We start from the raw sequence: 7125 nt of genomic DNA, 5'->3' as shown, positions 1-7125 counted from the left end.
CAGCAGGAGTGTTTGCCAGGCAGCCAAGCCATGCCTCCGACGCCTGTTTTAGAGCAACAGGCAGACGCACCCGCCAAAGCACGGCGTCTTCTCTACACAACAGCAGCAGACGGGGAAGTGACGGGGGCAACCCCTGAAAGACCACCGCGTTATGGTGCTTCCAAAGTTGCCAACAACAGAGAAGGAGGAAGGTCGATCCCGTCCGCACCGGCACCGAGCCGGGAGCTTGCATAGTGTGCAACAGCTTGACGGATGAGACCGACGGGACAAACCCCACCGTGGTCCAGAAACTCTGAGCGAAGGGGCAGCCGAAGATGAGATGCTCCGTCGTCTCCAAGGGCGCCGAACAGATGGGGCAGCCAGCCCCATCCGCGTCCACGATGTGCTTCCGCAGGAGGACGTCTCTCGTCTGGACTCGAGCCTGGACCAGGAGCCAGGCAAAGAAGCGGACGCGACTGAGAGCATAGTTCTTCCAGACGAAGTCGGCGTACGGCGCGAGCACCCCACCAAAGTGGCAAAGTTGGTAGAGGCCAGCGGAGGAGAGCCCGTCATCTTTGCCACAGCCATGGCGCAGGGTCCGAACATCCGCCCTGGCAGTGAGGGCCAGCGCCCGGATGATTGGGAGGAGCACATCGCACTCCCCGGCGCCCGCATGGTTCAGGCGGGGGACGAGGACCCCAGCAAGCCCGTGTTGAATGACGTGAGCAACCGAAGCCGCAGGCATGGTGGTGTGGGAGAAGAGGGAGCTCATCTGGACGGAGAGGGCACCACCGGGCAGCCAAGAGTCCAGCCAGAACGATGTGGTGCGCCCGTCACCGACGGACACGGTGGTGACCGCCCTGTACACTGGCATAAGCTTGGCAAGGGAAGCCCAGTGCGGTCCGGGGAGCGACACCGCCGTTGCCGAGGACAGCAGCGAGCGTCCCAGCTCACCCCAAACCCAGCGAGCCCACGGCGCATCCTGGCGCGAGTGTAGACGGTGAAGGAGCTTCAGCAGGAGGCACCGGTTCTGAACCAGGAGGGCACGCACCCCCAGCCCCCCCTCCCCCTTGGGGCGGACGACGCGGTCCCAAGCCACGAGACACTGGGCCCCAGAGGCTTTGTCCGTCGCGGTCTAGAGAAAGGAGCGGCGAAGGGCGTCGATCGCCCGTAGGACGGAGGGCGGGACCTCCATCACAGACATAGCATACGTGGGGAGAGCGTCCAGCATGGCGTTGAGCAGCACCAGGCGCCCCCCGAAGGACAGTAGCTGAGCGCACCAGCCGGAGAGGTAGCGCTCAGATTTGGCAATGAGTGGGAGGAAGTCGTCCATGGAGAGCTTGCGGTTGGAGAGCGGCAGACCGAGGTAGATTTGAGGGAAGCTCCCAACGCAGCAGCCCAACACTTGAATCATCTCACCAAGGTCATCCTCGGGGACATGGACGGGCGCGATTGTGCTTTTGTGGAAGTTGATGACGAGCCCCGTCGCCGCCGCGAAGTCGTCCAGGATGCCCTTGAGACGCCGAACCCCGTCCAGCTCGGCACGCATGATGATGATGGTGTCATCAGCGTACTGGAGGACGAGCGGCGGCGCATCGTCAAACAGGGGGTGATGCATCCCACCATCTCTCTTGACCATCTGTTGGAGCACATTCGTGACAAGAAGGAATAGGTAGGGGGAGAGGGGGTCCCCCTGCCGCAACCCCTTCTTGCATTTGATCCATCGCACGGGCACGCCATTGAGGACCACAGCAGACAGGGAGGACTGGAATATCGAGTCCATCCAGTCACACCAGAGAGGTGGGAAGCCACGCACCTCCATAATCCGGCGAAGGCTTCTCCAGTCGATGGAGTCGAAGGCTTTGGCGAAGTCCAGCTTCAGGACCAGCGAGGGAGCCCAACGGGTCTCGCAGCATTGGACAATTTCTGTTGCGTACACAAAGTTCTCGGTGATGCTCCGCCCTTTGATGAACCCGGACTGGTCCACATCCACCACATCCGAGATTTGTTGTTGAAGGCGAGTGGTCAGAACCTTGCACGGGATGTTGTCGCTTTTGATCGCGACCGAAATTCAGAATGAAGCAAAGCGCCTTCCTGGTCGTAATTTTAGTTTTCGATAGCCACCCCTAAGTCGCTGGTTCTTTTAGGCGGCAACAACGGCTGGCGCTTTGTGTCACCTGGTGCAAAGTTCTTCAGGATAGCAGTGACGTATCAGGTTATCAATGGTTAGTAGAGGCAGAGCGATAACTCGAGACGAAATAATGTTGCTGCTGCTTTCTGACCGGTGCCGAGGTGACTGTTTGTGACTGGAATTCATAATGAACACAAGTTTGCACTAGATTCCGTCCTTTCTACAACGGCTGTTTCTGAAGTTTCTGAATTTCAGACTCTTCAGAGTTTAGACATAACATTTCTAGCTATGCGATGGTCTTGTTGGTTACTTTGTAGCTCTAAGACCAATATGTCGGCCTGCATTTTCGCGAATTACTATTGTTTTTGAAACACGGGGGAGTGTTGGAAGTTTTCCCTATCACTCTCCCCTCTGAACGTTGTTGTTGTAGAATTCTGCTGGAGTGTACATTGGTTTTGCTGTCATACTCACCCTCTGAACCCCTGTCCTCGTTTGTTGCTTTCATTGAACAAAACTTAATCTTAGCTTCTCGATCTGCTACTGTGGATTTTCATCTTTATGATTATGAGAAAGTATAAAAAGTAATCCCATGAAGAGAGAAGGAAAAAATAATAATGAAAATTCAATTATTATAATAATGAGAAAATAATAATGAAAATAATAATGAGAAAGTATAAAAAGTAATCCCGTGTATGGGTGGAATAGGGAAAAACACAATTGCTTTCATTGAGAGTTGAACTCAAACCTCCCGCTTACTAAACGGGTGCTCTAACCAACTGAGCTATGAAAGCAACTGGTGATCAAAATAAATACAAGCTATAAGAAACAGTCCCTATAAACAGGTCAAATTCATTACTGGAGGTAGAAATTCGGCCGAATCATCGAATGGTCAAGCAGAATTCTGGAGCCAGCCCGGGTTTCTTCCCTTTTACACACAGAGAGACTTTTTTTTGAGTCTACACACAGAGAGACGCCAGCGAGGAAATTGCGGTGTACTCGTCACAGACAAAATGAAAATAGAAATCTGGCCCAAGCCCAGCATCCACCGCTTCTTTCTTCCATCGTCTAGGTCCAGGCCCAGGTCCAGACACGGGAACAGCAAAAAAAAAAAAAGAGACCAGTAGACCACAGACATGCACAGTTGCCCAGAGAGACTCCCTAAAAAAAATCGGTTTTGCGAAAATTTCTCTAGCATCAGTCACCTTCTTCCTCCCTTCTGGCACGCCGGACCTCGCCGGAGAAGAGAACCCCACTATCTATCTTTTTTTTGCGAAACACCCGTAACTTTATTCATACTAGTGAGTATGCACGTGCAATGCACGTCTATAATATAGTTATATAGACAATAAGTAGCAAAGTTTATATGTTAAGCCGGCGTTTGTCGATTTGATGATGAGTCATCAATGATGGTATTAGGTGTTCGTGTTACAAGATGAGTTTGATCTTGTGACCTCTTCTAGGATGGCTGTCCAAAATCCCACGATATAACAGTTGACTGTTGTGCTCATCACTTTCATATTTCTACTTCTCACCATATCATCATTCAATTCTGAGTCTAATAAAATAGTAACTAATTTTGTTCTAAAGTGTGTCCTATGGTCCTGCCAAATATGTAGTACTCGGAATTACCCAAAATATAGTAATCAGAAGTAATTATAAAAGAATAGTCTGATATGCTTTTGCCAAGTATTAATCAGAATTAGTCCACAAAGAACAATGGTGGGGATTCCGAGTGAAATATACATGCTCAAAATAGTCAAAAGAAATATTCCTTTCCAGAAGTTTAACATCCATAAACCCCAATATAATCCACCTACATGATTACAAAATTTTGATTAGACATTTTAATTGGATCACATGAAAGATAAATAAACATGAATAATTAAATAGCTTTATGTTGTTTCAGCTTAAACACACACATGGTGGGCAGCCTGACCGAAACTGAGACTCACTATACCAATGCCCAATCCCATTTACATTCCCTTCCTCTTCTGTACAGTGCCCTCCTCCATCCCTAGCGAGCTTGGTGCCAGTCATCACGCTCCTGCCAGCAAATTGCTGAAGATATGAGATTTAATGAAAAATTAGTGATTTCTCACTGAATGATAAATCAAGTATTACTTCCACTGCTTCTATAGATCAGAACAAAGGCAGATGTCGAATACTCATGCATCTGGACATTCTATTGACTCTCAATTGGCAACAAATCTTTAGAAGGCGAAATATATATGGAGAAAGAAAATCGTGGGGTCTTGAGCTATGTCCATTGATATTCTCACTGGCCGCCACAACTTTCTCTGGCTAGCAGGATATGTATTGCTTCTTTAGATATTCTGTTTTCTTCTTATCAGATGGTCATGGCATATCAGTATATCACCCTTGACTACTCTGTAACTTCAGGTCAGATTGCGTTTCTGTGAACTGATGGTTAGTAATTGCGCCATTATCAGCTCCAGATTCTAGCCTAACAATGGAGGCAATGAAGTTAGCTCCAGATTCTAGACAACTTCAGGTTAGACCCTGCGAATTGACTGACCTCCTGATGCTCCTAGGACCACGTGTCCCCTCGCAATAGAAACAGGCCAATGGCTCCATTGTTCAAATTGGCACGGTTCCTGGCGGCCTTTACAGCAGATTGAGCATGGCAAGAGGACAGTGGTACCTTTTAAATACCAAATGCCAAGTATATTTGAGTTAAACATACTTACACTGATCTAGGGGATAAGCTGCAACTATGCTTCCTAGCACAGAGAGAATACACGATCAGCAATGGCAAAAGCTTAGTTCACACATTGCCTGATGCGACCAAAATAGACAATAAACAACTCTGCCTACAAATACACGCATATTGTCATTGCCGATAGCAGCAAGTTTTCAATGTATTACATGCACCTAGCTGCCAACAGCAACTAATGAAAATTGCAAAAAAGATTGCAAGCAATTTCTTATTCTAATTTAATTAGGAGTCGTCCATAAACATTTGTTACTATCCTACCATCCTTGAATCCTAATCCTTTTTTCCTTCCTTGAATCCTTTAGTTTTAGTCAGTTCATGAAAATTTTTATACTATTAATTTCTTTTTATCCATAATGGATTTACCTGGACCAATATATGAGATTCTTATGCTATTTGGGGGATCTGTTCTTCTACTAGGGGGTCTAGGAGTAGTATTACTTGCCAACCCCATTTATTCTGCCTTTTCGCTGGGATTAGTTCTTGTTTGTATATCCTTATTCTATTTTTTATTAAATTCCTACTTTGTAGCTGTCGCACAACTTCTTATTTATGTGGGAGCCATAAATGTCTTGATCATATTCGCTGTAATGTTCGTAAATGGCTCAGAATGGTCTAAAGATAAGAATTGTTAGACTATTGGAGATGGGTTCACTTCACTCGTTTGTATAACTATTGTTTTTTCACTAATGACTACTATCCCAGTAAGTGGCTGCCGGTGGTGTATGTACGTCCTCATCCATAGAATCAGAGATGGCGCCCCCGATTATCTCATCATGGAGTCCATTGACCAGCGATGTCCCCTATGGCAACATCAAAGTACTGAGTGGTACCAAAAAAGGAACAAAATGAATAAAATCCAGTATAATAAAGATGGTACAATAGTTTTTCAGACTCACTGATATGAAGATGTTACTCAAATTTTCAGACACATTCTGTACAAGGTCACTGTAGCTTGGATTTTTTCAATCCATCTCTAAATAAAACAAAACTGCATCCCACGGGGTTGGTCAATATTTTGGTGCAGACTTCACTATCCTGAATGATATCTGAAGTGCGAATAATAAGTTCATTTATTAAGATGGATAGTATAAAACCAAAAAAAATCACAAACCACTTTACTGTATAATTTATCCAGTAAATTAAGATCAGTGCCAAATACATAATTAAACCAAAAATTAATTTAACTACAACCATGCATAGTAATCAGAGCAGAAGTTCCCATCCAACCTATCACCCCTGTACATACTACAGACTTCGTCCAAAATTCACACTGCCGAATCACAACCATCCAGTACTCTAGTCTTATACATACTGCATGTATTATCACTCGTCGGAGAAGAGAACCCCACTATCTATCTTTTTTTTTTGCGAACACCCGTAACTTTATTCATACTCATAACAATTATAGGTACATTGATTTGGACCTAAAATACAAGAAATATAAACTAACTCCTATGACTAAGAATTATAATGAAATCTCTTGGAAACACCTTCTTCATGACGACAATCTCTGCTCGAAGAAAAACTCCAAAGACTCCGATAAAGAGGCTGCAATTTGACTAGAGCAATGTTGTTGTTACTCTTCCACCCACACGAACATTACCAATAATGATTTTTGAAAGCGCCTTGAGTCGCCCATCCAAAAAGATGGGAAGCCTTGATCGATGAAGGTACTTGGGTCGGGGATAATCCCCTAGAAGTGCAGGCCGTCGAATCACTATATCTTCACCATGTTGTCGATGAAAGGTTTCACCTCCACAAAGAATCAGACCAACAAAAAAGGCTTGACACAACAACATAAACTCATCAGATCTGAATAATCGGATCTAAGAGGACATAAAACTCTCTAACCTCATGGTTATGATGATCACTGCTAGACGATGGCGAAGAACACGGAGGTCTTGAAGATCTGAGCCCCTCCCCCCCTCTCAGCATCAAGATGACAGTCGGAGGTGATGGGACCTAAATTTCTCAGATGACGACAGCTGTGGCACAAGAAACCCTAGTTGAACACGTATCTTGCATGGAGCAGCAAATAGCCCCCACTATCTATCTGTCATGCCCCAAGGTCATGCTCAACTACATTGATTGGGCCTTCTCTCTGGAATGGGCTATCGGGTTTGGGGTTTGGCCTAGCTATGAGAATCTGTAGTGGTGCCTGTAAGGAAGGATGGACCTAAATTTCTCAGATGACGACAACGGTAGCATAAGAAACCCTAGTTGAAGACGTATCTTGCGTGGAGCAGCAAATATCCCCCACTATCTATCTGTCATGCCC

At 46.1% G+C, this 7125-nt stretch overlaps 1 non-coding gene and 1 pseudogene across 1 annotated transcript; both read right to left on the bottom strand.

Moving 5' to 3' along the window:
- LOC119271771 overlaps positions 1-1174 on the bottom strand; it is a 5639-nt pseudogene extending 4465 nt beyond the window's left edge.
- Positions 1175-2828: 1654 nt separating this feature from the next.
- On the bottom strand, positions 2829-2901 carry TRNAT-AGU. Its single transcript has one exon. It is a non-coding gene; the product is annotated as a tRNA-Thr (tRNA).
- Positions 2902-7125: the final 4224 nt, after the last annotated feature.

This window comes from Triticum dicoccoides, chromosome 3A (assembly GCF_002162155.2).
Source record: "Triticum dicoccoides isolate Atlit2015 ecotype Zavitan chromosome 3A, WEW_v2.0, whole genome shotgun sequence".
Classification (NCBI taxonomy): domain Eukaryota; kingdom Viridiplantae; phylum Streptophyta; class Magnoliopsida; order Poales; family Poaceae; genus Triticum; species Triticum dicoccoides.
Note: the sequence above shows the minus strand (reverse complement) of the source record. Positions and strands in the feature narration are given on the sequence as shown.